The sequence below is a fragment of the Egretta garzetta genome, unplaced genomic scaffold (genome assembly GCF_000687185.1).
Source record: "Egretta garzetta isolate BGI_Z169 unplaced genomic scaffold, ASM68718v1 scaffold166, whole genome shotgun sequence".
NCBI classification, from domain to species: domain Eukaryota; kingdom Metazoa; phylum Chordata; class Aves; order Pelecaniformes; family Ardeidae; genus Egretta; species Egretta garzetta.
In genome coordinates, this window is record NW_009260133.1 from 3,706,057 (window position 1) to 3,724,954 (window position 18,898).

The following is an 18,898-nucleotide window of genomic DNA, read 5'->3' on the forward strand; positions in this document are numbered from 1 at the left end:
AAGAGAAAATCAAACCATCTGAAAATATGTAAGCAATCTGAATTTCGGAAGTTCTTTCTACTGTGCATAATTAAACATGTTTAAGTTTTCTTGGCCATTTGCTATTCTTTTCCACTCCTTTCTCATCCCTTTCTCTGCCACCAGTTTCTATAATAAATTTTAGGTAGAGTTATGAACACCAAGTTTTTCCTTTTATAACTTCTGCAATTACTGTCTTGTTGCCAGATACCTTGAAAATTAGCCAAAAACTCAATTGTTTGATGGCTGTGTTCACTTGTTGAGACCTGCTTATTTTTATGCACAGAGTTCTTATATTTAGGCTTTGAAACATTTGAATTCTGGAAATTGTTGAAACCTAGAGATGGTTCCTGTTCACAGTTTCAGGCCTCCCTGGTATGTTATATAATAAAGCTTGCGATTTCACTTGCTAAAAGCATTAAATACTGCTTTACTTGGATAGCACTATCAGTAAGTAGTTTACATCAACACATAGCAAAACGTTTCTGGGGCCCTTGAAAAAGGAGGTGACTGGAAATAGTCAGCATGGCTCTACCAAGAGTCGGTCATACTTGACCAACCTGACTGACTTCTGTCAAATGGCTAGGTCTTCAGCGGAGGGGAGAGTAGTGGATGTTTTTTTACTTTGACCTCAGCAGGTTGAAGAGTCACCTCAAAAGGCGGCTGATGGTTCATACTGTTCATGGACAGCAGTTATAACTGGACCTCCTCAAAGGTCTGCTGTGACCTGCTTTTTTTTTTTTTTTTTGACTTGATCAATAACATGGAGGAGAAGGTGGAATGCACCTTCATCAGGTATTTGGAAACTTGGTTCCTTGTATAAGTGGCATTTATTTCTAGTGCTGCTAAATAAAATAGCTTGAGCATAACCATTTGCTCTTGTTGACTATTTTTTATATTAAGCATTAGTTACTTGAAATCTACCTATTGAGTAAGCATTGAATAGTACATTCATTGCATAAGCTAATTTCATCTAAGAAAGAAGGGAAAAATATTCCTTCCCGGTGTTAAAAAAAGTTTTAGAACTTTATAGTGATCGATATGTCTTGTCTGTCACTTGTCTTCACCCGTTATTTTGAATGTAGTAGTAAACCAAAGCAATTTGTAGAGCATTTGTTCTTTGAAGTTAGCGGGGGGAGAGTAAGATACTGGAAAAGGAAACAGAGTAAATCTTAGTTTCTCTGAGATCGGTTCACTTCCCTCTTTGCCCAGGCCTGTGAAAACAAGCTGTTATCCTGGATGCTACATGCAGACGTCTCCAAAATGGAGAAGGCTTTAGTCAGATTGATGCTGAAGAAAATATGTACTGGTGTATTTGGGCATGGTGGGTTTAACTGTGGTAGCCCTTCTCATATGTTTGTGCAGAAAGCAATTTTGTTTCTTTCTCATAACCAAGGTAATTTTGGTGACTAGTCAGGTATGTTTCTGCTTTTGCTTTTAAAGAAATCTGTGGTGGCTAATGACAGGCTTCTTTGTCATGGTTTCTGTCTTCCTTTGTCATGGTTTTTAGTCTTCCTTTGAGTCCAGGATCTGGATATATTCTTGTAAAATGATTGCATAAGTATGCCAGACTTTTCCATCTTCGCTCCACTTAAACATGCATGCATGTGCATAAGTATATGCAGGTGCTCTCTCTGTCACATAGTTGTGTGTATTCCTGGTTTGGAAATGGATTTGCTTACACCTCTGTGAAGGTGATACCTATTGATAGTGGAATTTTTTTTGGCGAGTGGTGGCCATTGAATGGTGTAGCTTAGATCACTTCATACTTTCTTCTCTAACAAGTAAAAGGTGTTTACGTGACCTTTTGCTGTGTTACCTTAGACAAGTAAGAACTTTGTGATTAACTTGGCTGCTTTCAGTGTTCATGTATTTTACTAGTTCCAGTCTAGAAGTTGCTATTAAGCAGTTCTTGAGCTATAGATTTTATTAAATACTGGTTGTTGAACCAGGAGAGAAATTGGTCAATTCTTCCGTCTTACTACTTTCAGACTCACAGGCTCTTCTGCTTTATTCACACCTAATATACAAGGAAGAGTCTCTAAAGTGAATCTTTATCAGAAGGACAAAGATCTGGAAGAAATTTGACATTTGTGCTACGTTCAAGGTAAGACTATTAAAATTGTCCATGATCTGATGACAAAAAGCATGAATACTGAGGCTTGCAAAATGGTAGAGTTCTCAGCTTGCATATTATACTATTCTTACAAAATATTATGAATATTTATTAAGTATTAAATACTTCTGCATAATTCTGTGATCAGAGGCATATCAACTAGCTGTGGCTGTGTTCATTAACTAAAACAGTTAAGTAGGTTGCTACATGTAACTAATATTTACTATGTAAAACTGTCTTTTGGGTAGCATGGTTCTTCCCATTTCTAAAACTGATACACTAAGCTGCATGATATAAAACGGAATGTATTACTAAACTGGCAGTGTCTTAGTAACTTTTTTCGGCTTTAAGATCATGTGCTGAGGTTGTAATTTCTATACGGATGCAGTATTACAGCTCTTGAATGACATTTCCAGTCAATTTCAAAATATCAGGAAATAATTGCAAGTTGTAAGGCAGGTTTGCTGCATTTTGGAAGGAATGGTAGATGCATTTCTTTCAGTAAAGCCATAGCTTCAAGCACTTATACAGTTGTCATCTGTCTGCAAGTTAGAGCACCAATCAAGTGGTAGGAGCCATTGACATCATTCAGCAGAGTGATACCATTGCCTTCAGTTTCTATGCACAGTTTAACAAAATGTTTAATAATGTTTTTTGTGTCATTCTTGCAGCATCCTCAGGGAAGAGTGGAGGATGTAACAAGGACTAGGGGGATAAAGCCTGTAGCAAAGTGGAATTCCCTCTAGTGGGACCAGTCTTGCAGAGCATGTTGATGGACTGTCCTGTTGACTGGGCTAGCGTGATGTTCATTTGCAGAGACGGCTGTGTAAGAAGGGGAATACAAGGCCATGGTATCCAGCCATAGAACAGGTGGTGGAGACATTCACATGGAGTCATTCAGAAGGACATAGGAGATGTTTTGGGGACTGGAAAGTACAAGTAGCACTTAATGTAGGCAGCTGGTTGCCTAATGCTAGCTCTTCAGTTTTGGGGGGGGTGGAGACCTACTGAAATTGGCACTCATTGTGCTGAATTCAGCACCTATTTGAAGGCTCAGATCAGCAGTCTTCTATTCATGTACCTATTTCTAATTTGTTGTGACTGTGTGGTTCTGGTTTTTATATAGTAGCTTTTACTCAATTATCTGTGTAATCCCCAAGCTGAATGTCTACTTTTCTTTTTAAACTGCTAAATTCATCAGATCCTTTCAGTTGTCGTTCTCCAAAAGCCTGAATACTTAAGTATTCCTTTGTGAGCCTTAATATTATGGGGTTTTTAATGGATACCTAGTTTAATCCAGGCAGTGTGTTAAACCTAGTATAGAGTATGTGCAGGTGAAGCTTTACAAGTAGTTAAGTGGTAAGACTGAGATGTGAGCTTTGGAAGATATAAATTGTTTTAAAACATCTTGACGTGTTGCCTCTATAAATGGGATGACAGAGTTCAGTGTGTGCCCCCTTGCTACTATTACTGTCGTCTTTTATGCATCTTTGTGCGAAGATGTTCCTATTGCCATTCAGTCCAGCAAGGGCATGTCTTGCAGCCAACAGTGTACAGGAGCAGTAACCTTAGGTGGAGCTGGAGATGGTGTCTTAATCTGTGTTATCCAAATTTGCCTGCAGCTGATGTCTGACCTGATGAATTGCATAAAATGAATATTGAATTATTAACATGCTTGCTTCCCGGAATCCTTTTTGCTGTCAAGTCCATGTAGACCTATCATTACTGCATTGACTGCCTGTAGTGCCTTTAAGCACCCTCTCTAATACTGATTTCTTGAAAACTGGCATGGTCTTCTTGCATGTTAGTTTTAACATTTTTACTGATAAAATTGCCCTTTGAATTTTTGCAGGTGTAGTTCAACACGTATTGTGATACTTGCATAGTGGCAAAATTAAAACTTTTTACTTAGTAGATATATTTGAAACTTCAGCATTGAAATATATATTGCAAATCAAGAGAGTTTAAACTGTACTGATTAAAAGTGAGTCAAATTGATTTATTGTGAAACTGAAGTTGCAGTACTAATTGGACAAAACTTTGAGTATTTAAGCTTGCAAGTTGCCAAGTGGCTGCTTCTTGCCCAGTACTCCTCTGTTTAGATGACAAGTGAAGCAGTTCAGATAGCCTCAATGCAGACACCTGAAAAAGATTCCATGTGTCCAGGCAACGATACTGGAGACTGCTGCCAGAAAAAAAGGTAATGGAAATTTGCTTCACTCTGCAGTTCCTAGAGATGGTAATTTTTCTAATTAAAGTTCAGACTTTTTCTTAAAACTTCTCTAGCCTGATGGAAAAGTAGAGCATGCTGTAAAAGTGCAGGGGGGATTACTGTGTTCTGTGAAGTAGTCTGACAAGCCATCTGTGATCTGAAACCTAACTTTCTATAACATACTGTGGATTGAATAGTATGTATCATGTGTACAGGTATATAGATCCTGTTACAGTATGGCAGTATATCATTACATATCATGTAGGATCAGCTGCTTCTCTTAAGCATTTGTTTATAACTGCATTAAAATGCTTTGAGATATGTCTTACTTGAAGTGAACCAAATCAGTTCAACTGGATTGATTAAAGACTACTATAAATCTGTGTTAGCAATAAGGGAGTGACTTTCTAAGCAAATAGACCCTCTTAGAAATTCTAAGATGTCTTTACATTTCTAAGTGCTGATTCTCTTCATTCTAATACAGTACTGTTACTGAAGTAACTTTGCTAATAGGTGGAAAAAAATTCTTAACATGGAAGAGACTAAGGAAAAAAAAAAAAAAAGATGTTCTAAAACCGTAATTGAGGTATAAAAATAACTACGTATTTTAACAGTTCTTATTTGGAGGCTTCAGTTCCTGTATTATTTAAATTGGTTCTTTTGGAAGATTGCATGTGTGTAGGTTGTTAGTTGACATAACAGATGCTTGAGTTATCTCTTTCCAAGTTGTGCGCTTTGCAGTAAACATTAAAATGCCTATAGCATAGTAGGTGTTAATATTTGGCAGCTTGTAATACTGGTGTTCTTATGTTACTGATTTGAATGTGCTGGTGATTTTATTATGGTGTTGAATGACCTTTTTTTTTTGCATTTAATTTAACTCCTTTTGTGTATAAACCTAGCAAGTGGTAACATGGCTAAAAAAGCCACAAATAGTTCCAAGTGGTTAAGTAGTATGGCAGAGAATTTATGCCTCCTGTAGCTGTCTGCACAGGTACATCAGCAATGTCCCAAGTTTTTTTTTTTAATCTGCTGTGATGGCTCAGTTTTAGTTCATTTGTTTCTGAAGACTTACCCTTAGAAGATGAGGGAAGAATAAGAACCTTACTTGCATTCTTGGAGAATGGAGACTTGCATTAGAGAAAGGGGAAGTCCTTCCCCTAATCATCAGTATCGTATAAAGAAATAAAGAAAAAATTCTTGCTGTCCCTTATAAACTTGCTAAAACTTGATTTCTGTCATTGTCAAACATACCAACATTAGGGAATTTTTACTGTATTTTCTGTACCTGGTGCTAACTAAATACTGTATCTTTGATCTTTTTGCTTATTTTTTCACTTCACTTTGTGGAGTTTAAATTCATTCTGAATTTTGGATATGCTTGTGGTTCCACTTAGGGTTGTGTGTATTATACATGTAAGATAGGGAAAAATGTTAGCTGACATGTGGTTGACAGGCTTAATTCCCCTGATAGAGAAGATGGGATGCTACTGTGCCTTCGAAAATCCTGCGTGGGATATTTGCTCTAAATACAGGTTCTGTACAGAAAGAAGAGTTGTAGAAACAGGGTTTAAGCTTTTTTTCTGTCAGGAGCAGCAGAAATATGTGTTATTGAAGATGATAAACTCCTTATTGGCTTCAATGGTAGTAGCAAGACTTCATTTAAAAGCTGACTTGTTCTAAATGGACTGCCAGCCACTAGTTGCTAGGGTGGGATTCTCCACCCAGATTAAAAATTAACTTTTGAGAACTCTAGCTGTTAGCTGGCTTAAAAATTGCTGAATGTTCAGTGAATGAACAGTGATATCAATCCTTTGAAAACTGTCAAACTTCCTGACTATATCCCACAGCTAGAGCATCTTAAAATTTTGGACCTCAGTCATTTTGCTGTCTTAGCAATGGAGGTGGACAATTCTGCCAGGCTTCTTACCTCCATCCTACAAGGTTTTGAAGTCTGGAACAGTGGAGTTTATTACCCAAATGCTCATACCTGCTACAGAATTAACTGATCTAAAACCTGCTGCTTTCTCTGATTTTCCTGACAACTGCTTCTGTAAGAGCTCTTTATGCTCTTACACCTAAGATGTTCTTCTGAAAGGCTTAACAAGAAAGGGCTAAGCCTGTTCTACTGCATAATCAACAGGGAAAGTTTTTATTTGCAAGATTACTTCTAATTTGAATAACACCATAGTTTACTAACACCTTGCTCTTTTCCTGGGGAAAGGAACGACGATCTCTGCGTGCTCTACTATATGCTGCTCCTACTATACTGCTATAGTGTCTAGAGTGGATGAGAGAGTTCACTTCTGTGTGAAGTGAGGTGTGATTTAGAGACACGCGGTTTTGGCCCAGAGGACTTCAGAGTAGCTGTGCCTTGTGATGTTACCAGATGACAGGTGGGATGGATTCTTTCTCAGAACACTTAACCAGTGCTCAGACTGTGATTTCTGCTTGTTTTAACCAGATGGATATTTACAAAATCCAAGTAATTTACCTGGAGTGGCTGTATTTTTTTTTTAATGTTGATTTGAAGTCCAGGTGTTCAGAGGAAACACACGGACAGATGGTTGCAAACTGACACATTAGCTATTGCTACCTAGGTGTTCTAGCTAGTAAGATGATAATAAATATACCTCATGGGGAAACACCAGAGGAATGTGCTCAAACAGTAGGTGCTTCAATAATAGTAAACATGATCTTACGTTGCCCATGCAAATCACTCTGGTGTGTCTGAGCTGGAATTTTTAATCCCCATCAGTAAGACGGATGTTTGCAGACTCTACCATTTGCATTAAGCAAAAAGAAACACAAACCCATACAGAATAGGAACATATATTCCTCAGTCTGGAACTCCTGGATTGCTGTGGAAGGCGTATCTAGAACTTTACTTACACGATAGCCATAATGTAAGATACAATAAAAACTAGTTAGAGACTTTTGCAGGCTCTTCTCTAGAAAGTCCTAGCAGCCCCAGTGAACATGTTTGTTCAAAGTAGAAGTCCTCTGCTTACAATCCTTCTCTGTAGTTTTAATTGAGGTTTTTCTTTTGTGAAAGAACACTAACACATAAATGCAGTACAGTTTAACTCTTGAAGATACTCTCTTCTCCTTAATTTGACTAACGATCAGGTAGCTGAAAATGAACAAGTTTTGTACTAAGGCATTTTTACTGAAGCATGTTAGATGGCCTTTCTCTTCAGCATTCCTGAAACTGGATGTTTGAAAAGCTGTCCAGCATAACTGGTTGAGAGACGATTACATATTTCTGTGCTGGAGTTATGCTGAGCATAACTCTGGTTTCTTACAGGAGGACAGAGGAGTAAGTGCTTGCCAGCGATCTTGCAGTAGGCAAATGTAGATTGCACACATGCATTATGAATTCTAGTAGGGCTGGCTTTTGGTATTCCTTCATCTTCTGCTTGTATAATTCAACAGAGTTTGAGTTACTCATCAGCTAGATGAGCAGTCTCTGCTTGAGGCGTTCACTTGTACCAGCATAGCTATCTGTGTGGCTGAGCAACAGACATTAGCATGGAAACAGGAACGAGCTGCTGAGAGCAAATATTGCTTAAACTACCACTGCTGCCAAGACATTTACATGGCCATAATGTGAATTTACTGATCTAAAGCTTACCTAAAAAAAGAATTGCAGATAATTTAGGAATTGAAGAGGTGCCTTACAAATGCTTATTAAAGATAGGCCTGCAAGAAAAAAAGTTCAGAATAGCTTTTGTAACTGCTTTCTAGATGTAGCAAAAGGCAGCTTTCCAATGCTGTAGCTTAAGTTCGCCCTTTGTGAGGTGATATTTAAAAGTATGGACCTAATTAGAATGCTAAGCCCATAGTATTATCAAGCTTTTAGACTAGTGTAAAATACTAGCCTAATAGTGTGTTCCTGTTGGAAATTCAGCCTTGAGTAGTTCAAGTTACTAACTTGCAATAAAAGTTTGAACTGCAAACTTCAAACTGCTGAATTAAATTTTCACCAGAACCCCAAGTAAATTTATTTCAAAGCATTTACCTTTTAAAGAAGCCCTGGGTGTTACTCCTAAAATGCAATGGAAAGATACCATTGCACTTTTTGCAAAACCATAATGCTAGATAAACTGCTTCAAAAAGGATAAAGCACTTAAATTACTTCATAGAGGTTTTTAGTTTTGAACTTGTGTTCATTTTCCTTCCTTTAACTGTTGCAATAATGAACATTCTAATGTAGCTTCCACATTTGAAGAGGGGGGAAAAAACAACAAAAAAACACCACACCCACAAAAACACAAATCAAGGCTTTGCCCAGTCTTGGTTGATTCACAGTGCTTTTGTAGAACCAGGAACCACTTAGCAAACACAGAGAGAATTCATTATCCTTTTATTACAAAGGATGAACAACTTTCTATTTATGGTGAAAGTTGTACATTGTCTTGAGTAATTACACAGAAATTAACTCCTGGTTTAGTTTGGGCTTTGTCATATATGTAGACCAAGGAAGAACTACGGCGTGAGCTTGCAGCACAACTAGTCTGCTCCCTTGGTATGTGCTCTCATATTCCCAGAAAAATCAAGAAACCTAATGAATGCCTTTTTTTAGGAGAGGGGTGTTATCCTACATGTACTGTATGTTGGGAGCATGCAATTGGGATGTTGCAGTATACTAGCTAACCTGTGGTAAGCTTACACTATTGCTCTTTTCCTTCTTCCTCCTACTATCTTTTACTTCTGCAAAATCTTTTACTATCTTCTGCATGAACCAGTTTACAATTCTGGGGGATGATATTGGCATTGGTGGTATGGTGATGTCATAAGGTCAATTATGACTTTCTGTTGATGTTCAGAGAGTGGGTTGGTTTGTTTGTTTACTTGTTTTAAAGTAGCAATGATTTGGTTAGCCATAAAAGGTCAGAGTTGTTGCTGGTTGTGGACCAGAACAAACCCAGTGTTTTTCTGGTGCATCTCTGACCAGAGTCTGGAAACTTGCAAAGGACTGGATATTGTAGTGGGTTTTGTTTGTTTTAAACATTAGGATTCAGCTTGAGGATCATTAGTGCTTTGCCACCAGCGTTTTTAAGTATGTATTTAATGATCAGGAAGACCAGCATTTGATGGCTACCCTTGTATAAAATAACATGCTAGGTTCTTCACATTCCTTTAGACAGCATAATTTTTTTTATGTGCTTACTATTAAATATTGGGTTTAATTCTTTAGCAGTGATTTACTTATGATGGCTTTGGTTGCATAGTCTTTCTGTTCTGAAGAAAATACTGTAAACATGGTGAAATTCAAATTCTTTATTAGCCAAGGAAGATTCAAGTTGTGCTCAATTTAAAACTATCCTACTGTAGAATTCTGGTGTCTTAATAAAAAATTATAAAAGTTTACTGAACTAACTTAGTCCTACATACCCCAAAGATTGTATCTTGTAATTTCCTTAAGCCTTTAATAGGAAGCATTCAGTTTTATTCTTGTGATGTAATTTATTATTAGCAATCTGGATAAAACCATTTAATTTGTGTGTGTGGGCATATTCTACACACAAATTATTGGGGGCTGGATATAATAGCTTGTTGTCCCAAAGCTGTATCATGAATCTAAGTGTCTTTTCCTATGGAAAAAAATTGTGCTATTTATCTGAAGAAGAATCACTACTGTGCAGAAGTAAGTAAGTAATGTCCCCTCTTTGTGCAGTGTTCAGTGGTGGAGTATATATCTTAAGATATTCTTGTGTTTCAAGACACTAAATACCTGTATGTCTTCTGAGAATTAATGTAGATAGAATTTGGGTGAATAGGAACATATTCTGGGGTAACATGCTCTTGGCCCAAAATACCTACCTTTGCTCTACTGTAAGCAACCTGTCTCCAGGCTGAAAGTCACCCTTGTCTAATGAATACTCTCACATCCTCTGTAGAGTAGAAGAATTTGGGAGGGGTCAAGCCTCTTGGTTCTGGGAAGCATAATGCTTGTCTTCTGGTCTGCTTTTGTGAGTCAGCCACTGCTAAAGGCTACTGGAGTAGCATCAGAAGAACTGAGCCTCTGAAGCACTTCATCACGGAAGCACCCTGTACCCTCATAGTTAAGGGCACCTTCTGAAGGTGGGAGATGGTGCTCAAAGGGAGTTGCATTCTGTGTTCATGCCCTAGTCACTGGTGTGTTTAAGAAGAGGGAATCAAGCTATTTTGTGCAGTTTTGTGGATCTGTGCTACTTGTGTTTTCTTTTTTTACTGAAGTTCTTGGATGTGGAAACAACTTTTTTTACTGATCAACTTTTTAACTTGGGGGGGAGGGGGAGGCTTTTGCCATATAATCCAATACAATGATTTAGGATACTTGCTGTCTAGTTCTTTCAAAATACCTTTTCAGAGTTCATTAATGATTTAGTGGATGCTGCTTAAGTTTCACAATACTCTGAGCAAATCTGAATCTGCAGCAGATGCTGGTTCTGCACTTCTGGTATTGGCACTTGTCTGATCCTGCATTTCCTAAGCTGGTTCAGAGAGCTCAAGTGGCAGAAAATAATTGACTTTTTCTGGTTTAGTTTGATTCCTTGAACCATCTATCCTATTGTGGTGCCTAAAAAGAGAGAATGTTGGGGAAAATACAGGATTTGCAGCAGTGTAACATTACAGGCATAAAACTTACTGAACCTCTGCAACTCTTCAAGTATTCTGTTTTTTGAGCAATTTCTTGCTTGTGACACTTTTTGCTAGTTGAAAAGTGCTATTTAGTGTTTGGAAGAGGCAAGCCATAATGAAATGTTGTCATAGCTCCATTCTTTGATCAGTGATCTTAAAGTTAAGGTCTGCAGTATGTCGTCTTTATCACTCATTCAGCTCATCAGTGCTGTAATCAGTTTAAAATCATCAGTGTTACAATAAGGCTTGTATTTTCCTCATGCTCCAGACAAAGCTGGCTGTTATCCAGAATTCTTCCTGCAATAGTTCCTTCTGCCTGTGTACTGTCATGGTAACTTTTGTAAGATGCAGTGGTTTATAAGATTAAATATGTAGTCCCTGATCCATGAAGGAATTTGGGCATTTGCATCCTGTTCAAAACAATGGGTAGATGCCTAGATGCTTTTGTAGATACACACATCTGAATTATTAGTTATTTCCTGCTTTTACATTTGAAGATGAATTTATGGTTAATTTTATAGAAACTACTTCTAAAGAAACATAATGATTCTTATTTCAGAGGAGCTGAAATACTTTTGTAACTGAAGCTTATTGCTTTTGTTTTAAACTCTTGTGCGTTTTTACATCTAAGCAAGCAGAATAAAGAGCTTACAAATGATACATGCTGCACTTGGTGGGTTTAAGTTTTGTCAAACACTCAAGGAGTGTACTCTCATTCGAGCAGATAAGTAAAATTAAGCAAATAGCACTGTTACGTTAGCAGGCATGCAAAAGCTATGTTACTGAATTTAGGGACTTGAATGCAAGGTAATAGGCTAGATGACTTTTTAAGTGCTGGTCTGTGCTGGTGAAGGAAATAAGAAAAAAAAGTAAATCTGATTCTTTTGTTAGCATGAATCTTTAATATGGTGTTTAGAGAGTGTACTGAGAGTCTCTTGACATCCAGGCGTAGCTTTAGTTCAGGCACTTCTATTTAGGAAAAACTTGTATTCATGAAAAAATTCATGTACAAATCTGTTGTGAACCACCTGGAATAGCTAACTATGTTCTTTGTTTCTTTCTAGGAAATACCAAAATAAAGCAGATGTTGTGTCCTGTACTGTTATCTCAAGGTTTTGCAAGTCATTCTGTTATATGCTTGACAAGGTTGCAATTACAGGTAAGAACAAATTCTGCCACTTGGAAATTTATGGGAAGGTATAATTGCTTTTATTTTGACTGTGTTTTAACTTGCAACTGACCAAGAATTTAACAAAATTTTCAGAACAGATTGGATAAAAGGATGTGGTTTCCCTTCTTTAAAAGCATTTTAATTTTGCTTAATCTGATTTGTAATAGGGAGGAAATATAATTTAAAGTATAGCTTCTCTGCTCTAGTACAAAGCACTGTTAAATGGAAAAAAAAACCCATTATTTTTTCAACACCTAAATATGTACTGACCCAGATTTTGAAGAAGGTATTTTCTCACACAAAAGACTGCACAGTGTCAGTTAGTAAAAGTCATGAAGTGTTTTGCCACTGTGTTGAGATCAGTGTACCATCTGTGTGTGGCACTTCAAGGTCTGTATTTCCTTAAATGTGCTAATGTCAGCAATACTGCTTAAGTTACCTTTTTTAATTGGTTAGAGAAAATCTCTAAATTTTTGTTACAAGTCCACTGTAATTTCAAGTCTTGAATCACCTTTTCAAGGGTGAACGTTGATTTCTTCTTCCAGGTTACTGAAAATGTTTTGGCTGCTGGTTTTCTATCATAACTTTATCCGACAATGATGCAGATAACTCTTGTCCCGCTATTCAATCACTGTCTTCTAAACTTGTATGTAGGGAACTAAGTCAATGTTCTTTTACTCTGACTTCTTTAAAAAAAAAAAAAATGAACCCAATAAATTCAATGCTACAAAACTATTAATTAAAAAAAAACAAACCACACCACCACAAATATGTCAGAGATTGTGTATTTGGTTTGTATGTTTATGAATAATTTATTTCTGTTTTTAAACAGGGAGTATGTGTTTTGAAGACTGTCCATGAAATAGCTTTATTGCATATGCTGAATCTGCAGAATTATCATCAAGTTAAGGCCTTTCAGTCTTGATTTCACATTTTGGTATCTTTGACAGGAAAAGTTGCTTGCCTTATAAGGGCTGCGCTTGTCAATAGTGGCAGGACAAGAGTCTGGACTGTTGGTATTAAGTGGTCTAATATGTCTTGCTCTGAAGTTGGATGATGCATAGGTCAGTGACAGGTTTGTGCCGAGGAGGCGGCATTGATTGTTCTGCTGCTACAATGAAAGAAGGGTTCAGATATGTGGGGGTTTTTTTGTTACTGTTGTCTTGACTGAATGATTATACTTACTGTGCAGTGATGTAACAGGTTGAGAAAAAGGCACAACTCTTCTTATACTGTGCAAGTCGTAGACTAATTTGTGTTGGAATGGACCTCTAGCACTCATCACGCCCAACCCTTATGTCTGACTTCCTCAGATTTGTGTGTGAATCAACAAGTCACCCCTCAATTATGTAAATAAATGGTTTAGTGTTTTACTGTGGTTCTGTAGACCTGCTGCAGAACACTTATTCTGGTCTTTCAGACCTGTTTAGGAGTAATTTATTGATGATATGAATTGGTGATTCATTGCTGCCCTATTCTCACAAAAATGCATCTGAAGCTTTTGGTAAACAGAGATTGAAAGAGGTAAGAAAAGAAGTTGTCTTCGAAGCCTAAATGTAGAATAAGGGAGAACTCATTTTTAGTGACATACTGCTTCATGCTAATGAGTAAAAAAAACCCTTCAGTTGTAATACCAATAATGTATTGGCTAAACATTGGCTCTCTTTCTTCAAAATCTTATGTGCTATTTCTTTATTAAAAACCTGGCTGCTGGTGGTTAGATTGATGACTGAAAAGGAGCAAACTAAATTTAACTCAAAATAGTTGGTCTCTTATTGAATTTAGAGAAGGAAAAAAAAAATATTCTGCATAGAAATAACTGTAAACTTTGTTAGGGAAGAATCATTGCTTTGTAGTACCCAGGTGCCTTGCATGCATCTGTTTTGAATAGCCTAGTAAAGAAGTAAGGACATGCTTACTGGCTACAGGAAGTATGAGCGAATATATGCAAACAAAAGGAATTTCAGTTAATATCATGGGGCACAAATCTTGTCATAGTATGGTCAGTAGGGATAAACAAGAGTACAGTGCTGTCTTCTGGGTGGTATAATAAAGCCACACCACGTTGCAGGGTTTGAGTTAAGGACAAAATGTTACTTCGGGGTTAATAAGCCCAAACAGGTAATAACTGGTTTAACCAAGTAGGTCCATTTCACTCGGGTGCCAGTGCACCAAACTCCTACTTCAAGAAAATGGTACAAAAGCATGAATACTGGTTTATGCAGAGCTATCTTGGCTCTCAGACTTTAGCCTTCATTCTGTTCCCATGATGGTGCTAGAAGCAATAGTCTGTTTCCTTTGCACTGTTTGGGCCCAATTTTGTTGTGCTTGGTGAACCAACCTGGGTATTTATGTATCTTACATAACACTTTTTGTATGGTTAATCTGTAACTCAGATAAACTGTTTGCAGATAACAAAGGGGATTGGATTTCCCAGACTTCATAGTGTTTAGAGGAAATCTTGATAAAGAAAACCTGAAGTTGTTACCTGGAAAAAGATAAGTGACATTAATGAAGGGATTGACTGCAGTAGTGTTTCTTGCTGAGAATGATACTACATTCCTCTTGTTCAGTAGTAAGTCCCAGCCGTGGTACCAAAGTGAACTAAGGGCTGATTGCTGTCAGAAGTCATGCTGGCAAGGACAGGATTCTGTGTAACTAACTAGGAAAATCACTACATATGCAACTTACGTAAGGGTGAAGCTGTGTGATGAGAACTTGGTGACCGTAAAAATGCATCAACCTGGGCACTGATATCTTCGTACTACATGCTGTGATTGCAAAGCTAGTCAGAGTCCACTTCCAAGTTTTCTGTGAAGTTCGTCTTGAATATTTGAGGTATGATCTCTAACTTTGCACATACCAAATGGCACTCCAGAAAAATAAGAAGCCACAGCATGGAAGTGTGCAACTCACCCATGAGAGTCAGATGGTTGCCATGTAAGCTGAGCTTAAAGATATGCAGTTGCCTAGCTTCATCCATGTTTTAGTAAAGCACAAGAAAGCAAAATATGAAATGAACCTCTGAAAAGACCATGAGCATATATGTTTTTCTGGTGTTAACATAGCTTAAAAGGTTATAGCTCTTAACCTAGCTCCTGGTGCTTCTTTCTATTTTTTCCCACACTGTCTTCCCTGTTGAAGGTTACTGCCCCCTTGGATCTGCTGTCTAAGCTGCTGGCTTCAAAACCCACTGCAGTCAAAGTCACAAAGTTTCAAAATACTAAAGCTAACTTTACACCTCTTCAGTGAAAGAGTACAAAGACTTAAGGGCAAAAACATCTCAGCCAGCAGTTCTGAAAGAAAAGAAATTGCTGGCACAATGTAGTGGTGAGTAGCTGAGGCAGAGCAGCAGTGATAATGTTTTCGGGTATTGCCACTGACATTGAAAATAGATGTGAATCCACAGTGCTAAATTACGCCTGTAGTTGTTTTGTAGCTCCAGACCAGTTTAAAGCAGCAGACCAGTTTAAAGCAGCAGAAGCATGTTCTTGACTCTTCATATCCTTTTTAACTTGTTGGTTTTAAAGACCGGGGGTGGGGGGAAATGTTGTGTGTTTTGCTTGGTTTTGTTATTGTTTTCCCCTGGCTGTAACAATAGAGATGCAGAAATTAATTTCAAAGTTATAGCTGTAGCTCCTAGCTATGTGGTCTACCTGGTGATGGGGATAACTTGCAAAATTTTTGAAATTCCTTGTTTAAAAGCCTATTGGGCTTCTTTCATGTCATCCTGGCAGGAAAAGTTTTTGACAGTGGGCTCTATATTAAAGGTTTAATTTCTGTGTGTCAGTATATTTGATCAGCTGAGATCCTTCCTGATGGTGACTCTCATGGCAACAGATAATTTTAAAACAAAACAAAAACCCCTTAAAACAATAAACCCTATAGTGAGTGGACATGAATGATAATCACTGTCCTTTTATGTAGTTAATTTTTAAGTGAGAGTAAAATATTCAGATCTCATTCTTAGACTCCAATAATTGCTGTTTGACTCTGCCAGTACTTGTGGCTATGTAGTTAGAGTAGCTGTTACAGCCAAGCTTCAAGTAGAGCTCTTGCTCAAAAATTCAGTAGCTCTTTGCCTAATGTAAATTTAGGTAGTGCCAGCATTTTTAAGGTTGGTAGGTAAAAGTGATCTCAAGTTTTCCAAGATCAAAAATTGTTTCATCCATCAAATGAACTTGTATTTAATATGCATATAGTATAAATAGATAGTATTATGTAACTGGTGATAGTATAATGATCATATATTGTAAGCAAACACACGATTACTAACAGATTATTTAAAATATACTGTCACTATTTCTTTGGTGTTGAAGGGTACAGGGAATCTTTGAATGTCAAAACTATCTACAGTGTGTGTAGACACATCTGTTGGGTTGTGTGTGTGTGTATGCACATGCATACGCACTAGAGAGAGAGAGTGTAAGATGGAGACAGAGGAGCTTTCTACTAAGGCTAAGTTTGAATTTTTTACTTCAACCAGAAAAGTTATTTCTTCCTGCATTTTCAATAAGCTTTGAAATTATTTGTCACAGATATTTTGATTATTTACTTGTCACTTACATCTTTAATATCTAGTGCAGCATTTTCTGTTGAAACGTCATATTTTTTTATAGCAGGAGCACATGTGTTTTGTAACAGGAAACTCTGGCACTGTTTCTTTTCCACAGCACTGACTTATTAAAAATGACTGGCCTGTTGAGTGAATCCTTCTGAGGAAGAGACATTTTACAGTACACTTTTATGACCTAAGCCCAAAAGATTGATGTTGGATCATTCTCGTTATATGAAAATTATTGCCTTTGGGACTGTTGGCCATCAAGGTATTAGTCTAGTTCTGATGTTCTATTTGAAACTGACATGTTATCCAAAAATAATTTTATAGTAGCTACAAAAACTTTGATTATGGCTTTCAGACATTTATAATCTAATTACATTTTGGCCGCCTTCATGACAACCAGCAAATAAATATTTCTGCCTGTTAAATATAAAACTGTATGGAAAGGAGCATGCTTTTCGTTTAAAGTAGCAGCCCATTTCCCCTTCAGGATGTAGTAGAAAATCATGGATATCTGTAACTGAGCAAGAACCATTTGCCATTTTATAAGTAGATCTTGGGAGAAAATCAGTGGGTGTGGTTGTTTTTCTTTTAAACAGAGAAATTAAAACTTGTGCACAGACCTGATTTTAAGACAATGTACTATATGGCTGATCTAATACCAAAGAAAGTCTTCGCTGTGTAGCTGTGGGGAAAAGGATACTTGCCACAAGTTTTACTTCCATGTCAGAGGACATGGGTTTTGTCTTCATACTTCCATACCTCAAAAGGATAGCTGTCTTTGGTTTCCTGAGCCTGAATTGTTGCTGATGATTCTTGTATATGAGATAAGGACCCCACATAGGATTTGCATCAGCTAGGAAACATCAGAGAATAATATATGCTGGGAGTTAGAGAAGTAAGCCTTGGGTTAGGTTTTTGCCCTGGGAAAGGGATGTCAGCTTTTGTTAGAGATTCACAGCTCTGAACTGAAAATGGCTTAGCTATTGATTTAAAACTAGATTTAAAACTAGAGATGAAGATTGTACAGTAGAGTCGTAGCTAGGGCCCCCGCTTTAGCAGCATATTGCTTAGATTCAGTTTCTTCCATTGCCAGAGAGGGGGAAAGGCCAGTATTTTCTTCCTCTAAAGGCCTTCAAAAAGCCTTTTGAGCCTTGGTTGATTATGGCTGGTGATGGGGGGGGGGTTAATTATTATTTTTATTCTTTATTTTTCCCAGACATGGGAAGACTCCTGGAAGAAGGGAATCCTAGGTTTCCATTCATGATCTGAGGAATACATACTGGTTTAGAGAACAGTCTGTGGAGCATGGATGAGAGCTAAGGCCTTTTCCACTTCCAAGGAAGTTTTGGAATTACAGTAGATATGGTCTTTCAGATTTTGAAAGTTTCAGCTAATAATCTTATGTGGGGTAAATATTTTTACCAGAAGGAAATTAAATTGTTTTCTCAGGCCAAAGGGTGTTGAAGGCCAGTTGCTGTCTTCCAACTATGTAATGGCAGGGTATAGAGAAGGTAGGGCTATGTTCTTCCCAGAGGGGTGTGATGAAAGACTAAGAGGCAAAAGTACAAGTTGCACTGATGGGGTTCTGTTCTCATTACGAGTGTGGTCAGACATGAACTCGTTGCTCAGAGGCTATGGAATCTCTGTCCTTCAAGATGTTAAAACCTTGACAAGGATCTGAACAGCCTGAGCTATCTTTGGTGTCGGTTATCATATTGATTGAACTTTCAGTAGGGGTTTGGACTAGATAAATTCTAGAGGTCTCTTCCAACTTTAATTGTTCTGTTATTCTGTAACTTGTGAATTTTGACCCGACTTAAACATTATCTAGATGCTTGTGTCAAGACTGACTTGTATCTAGTCTAGTGTGCTTAAAATAAGAGATGGAAACACCAGGTTAGACCTATGATAGGCTTTGCCTTCTGTAGGATTTTTGCATCTCTCTTTGGCTGAGTCCCATTTTTAGGTGCTCAAGTCTGTTTATGGATCTAGCCTGAGATGTTAAAAGAGGGACAAAACTAGATGTGAGTACAAGAGTACTTTTTTCCAGTGGAACTGTTTTCTTTCTGTAACCTTTAATTTTGGAGAGAACAAGTAGTGTTTTGTTTGTTATGTTGTGTTTTGTTAGGTGTGTTTGTGTGTTTGTTTTTAAAGCTGCTTTGCTAAAAAAGTAAAGTTTAGTATGATACC

At 37.5% G+C, this 18,898-nt stretch overlaps 1 protein-coding gene and 1 long non-coding RNA gene across 8 annotated transcripts in view; both read left to right on the plus strand.

Annotated features, from left to right (window-relative positions):
• The first annotated feature begins 2,010 nt into the window (after window positions 1–2,010).
• On the plus strand, window positions 2,011–12,113 carry LOC118452559. Its single transcript, XR_004842370.1, has 3 exons — window positions 2,011–2,125; window positions 4,237–4,334; window positions 12,038–12,113. It is a non-coding gene; the product is annotated as an uncharacterized LOC118452559 (long non-coding RNA).
• The window catches only part of PPM1B (protein phosphatase, Mg2+/Mn2+ dependent 1B), a 36,687-nt gene continuing 29,898 nt past the window's right edge, over window positions 12,110–18,898 (plus strand). For 6 of the 7 annotated variants that reach the window (XM_035897033.1, XM_035897034.1, XM_035897030.1 and 3 more), the window contains exon 1: window positions 12,110–12,132. The gene's annotated coding sequence lies outside the window, so the exon portion shown is untranslated. Of the gene's footprint in view, window positions 12,133–16,817; window positions 16,971–18,898 lie in introns of all 7 variants that reach the window. The other variant, XM_035897031.1, reaches the window with a different exon arrangement.